The following is a 4,482-nucleotide window of genomic DNA, read 5'->3' as shown; positions in this document are numbered from 1 at the left end:
ATACTTGGATTTCGAATCGAATACGAATACTAAAAATATAGTATTCGAATTATATTCGAAAATTTCGAATATTCGCACACCCCTACTTACTTTCCACAGCACAAAGCACATCTCGAAATCTGTAGAACAGCAGCGGCTCCAGGATAATTATGACATCTCGATCCAGCTCCCCTTTCCTACACATGATATCTACAGTATATATGTGTGCCGTCTTCACTGAAGGTATTAGCACTGTTAATAAGCTTCCTTCCGGATGCGGGTCGAGTAAAGCTTAACATTTTTGAAAAACAAGCCCACTGCATAGATGAGGCATCGAAGATAACCTCTGCAAAATACTAGAGCCATGCGCGCCCCGAAAAGCTGCGAAAATTCAAATCAAAGCCCGCTCGTTCTTTCCTTCAACAAAAACGGCCCGCCCCACTACTCTGAACCCCGTTGACGTCATGGGGGGTTACTTTCGCTAAAGGCACTCCATTGGTGCATCGTTCTGACTGACGGGAGAAGGTTGGGCGTAGCCTTGGCGTCGCGTCGTCTGCACAACGCTTTCCGCAGCGCCTTCTGTTCTAGCTCATGCCTACAAACCCGCATGAAGGAACAAAAAAAAAAAAAAACTGCGGAGGGAGCGTGCGACGACGGCCTTGAACCCTAGCCATAAAAAGTAAAAAAATAGTAAAACTGAGGGAGTTGGTTCGCCCCCCCGCCGTGATCACGTCACGTGACGCTCTGCGTGCGCGCTCCCTTCTCAGTTTTTTTTCTTCTATGCAAGCCCCCCAAAACAAGGTTTTAATTAGTAGTACAGCAGAGCCTTTCCCTCGCTCGCCCACTTGACCGCTCCGCACAGACACCGCTTATCCTTCATACATCTTGCGTACGCCTTGACTCCAATGAACGACATGGGCTTCGGAGCGGAGAAAAAACACAAACACAAACACACAGAACACACATAAAGAAAAGCAAACGGGCGGTTGCCGGGTCCGCACTTCTCCGTGTGTTTCGAACACAACCGACTTCCGTCCTTCCGCTCGTGAAACGGTGGGGAGGCCTAAAAGAAAATGAAAAGGTGGCTCGTTAACTGGGAATGACAAACAGATGTATGAAAGGATGCGCTCGCTAACAAGTCTAGGTGGTCGAGCCGATCGCGCCTCTCGATCGTTCAGTGTGCGCGCCCGCAGCGCTCCCCCCCCTCCCTCCCCTCGAACAGACCCAGCAGCAAAAACCAAGAAAAGAATTCTATTGAAGGCGGGGCCATGACGTGCCCTGTGACGCACTCCACAGACACCACGCCTCCGGCTTACGTCGGAGAAGGAAGGGGTGATTTTGCCTTGCCGAGCCTACTCGACGAGGAGCGGGAGAGAAGAATTTCGAGGAGGGAATGGAAGGAGAGGAGGCTCGCTCAAAGAGAGGTAGAGAGTGTCTGCTGCCCGGGGGTGGGCAGGGGCCCTTTAAGCGTAACGGAGTGGATTCCGAGAAAAGACGGGCGGCAGAAAGTTGGGTGGGCGGATGAGATTAAGAAGTTTGCAGGGATACGGTGGCCGCAACTGGCAAAGGACAGGGTTAATTGTAGAGAGACGGGAGAGCCTTGCAGTGGCCGTAGTCAGGCTAATGATGATGATGATGATCCGAATTTCACAGCGTAGGCGACCAGCGAATATTCCGGCAAGCGACGCCGTAAATGGGACAGGCGGCGGCTAATATATTACATACTAGTAAGGATGACTCATGCGTGGACCTATAGAGAGAGAAAAAAAAAGATACGGGATTAAAGCAAATTGCAATATGAGCATTACGCAAACTTTTCAATGGCTCGAAATTTTGGACGATTTATTATGGGATATAGACTTTTAAAAGAAATAAACAAGTAAAATGAAGCACCGTTTTATGACTACCTTTGACCTTCCAGATTTCACACGTGCACTCAAGTCGGTGAACGAAACAATTATATTAGAAGCGAATTTTCAACGTTTCATGCCCTTAACAATGACTGCAATTAAATGCATAAAGAAAGAGTGACAGAGGAAACAATTTATTTGGAGCAAGCTAAGTCGGCGTGATTTTTACCGAGCACTACCTGGGAGAAAAAAACTGCGCGCCCTCCTGCCGCGTCGGGACCATTTAACGCGTGCGCAGTGGCGGGGTACGGTACACAGTAGGCGGTGGCGGTAGCAGTACGCGCCATGCTAAAAGTAGCTATGTCGCGTGGCATGTGCGCCACGAAGTGACGCGCATAAGTGGGCGTAATTTCACGCGCACCGCAAGCGCGCGATTTTCGAAATGTAGAGATTGTCAAAATTTGTTGAGCCACAGTGTCCAGGTGAATCGCGTCTTCAGAATTCTAGAAACTTATGCGGCTATTGCTAACGGCAAGCCACAGTCGTCGAGTTGGAATCAGGCGCTTAACTAGTTGTAAAAAGTTAACTGATATCTCGAAAGTCACTTTTATACCTCAGAAAGCCTGTTTAAAGATTAGAGGTGGGCTTCCCAGAAACACTCGGATCCGCGCTTTAAAAGTACTCCAAAGCTGCGACCTCTGTACACATATTTATCTTTTTTCGCTGCAATAAGCGTTTCCCATAGCCAGAGGGGCTTAAACAAGATGATGCTTTAACTTAGATGCCAACACGGAGCCTACCACTTCTTACGACCGGCTTTCATGATTTCACGATGGGCTTCTAATTCACCGATCTTGCGTTCAGCATGTATACGTGTATACATGGCCGCATGCAGCTGGAATTGGGCAGGATTTAATTTGTAAGCGGTCGGCGTGGAACCCATGAAGACACGAATAAGACGGCACCAACCCGAGCAACAAACACATGTATGTGAACGACCTGTTGGAAACCTTCCAATTCCAGGGCCTATTTTCGGACGTCCATGACTTTCCTTGTTAAGCGGGGGCCAAAAACCACTTGAGAAACACTAGGAAACCGTGCCAGGCTGGACTTTTTGATGTTGATCAAGCTGTACAGCATGAACTTATCCCAACCTGAAAAAATTGCCTGCGAGAAAGGCGGAAGTACTGCTGCTGTTGTGAACGAGCCCTCACGAAAAATGAGCTTTATGTTTGGCGAAACTGTGCGAACCGGTATTTTTAAAATAATTTTGCTCTGCAGCAGGGTACATATTGCTGTGGGAATACTAAAACTCACCGCTTTTCTATTATTTGATACCGGGCCAACATAAACGTTGCTTTTTAGAAAGATCACGGTAAAAAATCACCGTGGATATATATTGAGCACGTGGTATCACGTGGTAGCGGTCGCATGATTTAGAAATGATGTTAGGTTTCATTGGGACCTGCAAGATCACTCCAGTGACGTTCAAGCGCCCCTGGACACAGTTGGAACGTATTCAGTTTTGATAACAGTTTTTATCTTCAGGTGAACAACATATTCGAGCAGTCTGAGTGCCCGTGTATAAAATAATGTTACCAAATCTTGAAGAAAGACGAGGAAAATAATCGGCGAGATTAATTCCTTCTCGGTGGGTTTTTGTCCTGTCTTCTAGTGCTGGGCCTGGCTGTGCATTTCTCTTTTATGCGAAAAGGATCGCCCGTACGGACTGCCACGTATGGACAACAATTAACACACACTGCTTCACGTAAAAGAAAAAAGCAAAATGTCGGAAAAACAAGAAAAAGAAAATGAACAGCAACAGTTAGATAAAAGGCAGCGCAGCTGCCGCCGCAGCACTTCTGGCTATGCGGTCGGTTGTTGTCCTTTCTGTCTACAAATATTTTTTTTCATCTCGTTTTCTTTTTCTCAACTGACGACAACGTGTATAATTGCATTACCCACAACCTCCCAGCAGTGCGGAATGTCCCCAACTGACATAAGACTCCTTCCTGATTCGCACTTCATAGAAAGCGAAAAAGAGAAAAACTCGCCCGAGGCAGTTTCAACGACGAGGAAAAGCGCTCATTCGCTATTTTTAAATCTTTTTTCATTACGCCGCTTTCAAGGTTGATGGGAATTGCTCTCGCCCTCGCGCGCTCTTTTATGCAGGAGCGTCGCAGGGCTCGCAGAAGAGATTCAGGCAGATAAACATGGGGAGAAAAAGTCGTTTACTTCTTCTGAAGAGGCTGACTGGCATCAGAAGACCAGCGAATGGTTGCAAAGAAATAACGAAACAAAGTTAAGAATTCTTACAAATGAGCAGCGACATTTCGGTTTCGGTTTCGTTAGTTCTCATGTTTATTTAAAGAAAGTAGTACAATTTATAAAACACATTAATATTAGTTATTTGTGGACACTACTTGAAGTATAATAAACATTACAATTATTTTGATTTACAAACATTAAAGTGATAACGTTTTTGTTGCCATGTATATTTAAGTACTTTTTGTCTGCGTCTTGTAATGCGATTTCTAATATTTATTTTATAAACTTGATTTGGTGTGCAGTGTTGTAGTATTATTGTGATTTGTTTTCTATTTAAACTTCTAATTCTGGGTTTCGCTTTCGTTTTATTCACATAGATGGCAGC

The sequence above is a fragment of the Amblyomma mixtum genome, chromosome 6 (assembly GCF_055824585.1).
Source record: "Amblyomma mixtum isolate Tamu chromosome 6, ASM5582458v1, whole genome shotgun sequence".
NCBI lineage: Eukaryota > Metazoa > Arthropoda > Arachnida > Ixodida > Ixodidae > Amblyomma > Amblyomma mixtum.
Note: the sequence above shows the minus strand (reverse complement) of the source record.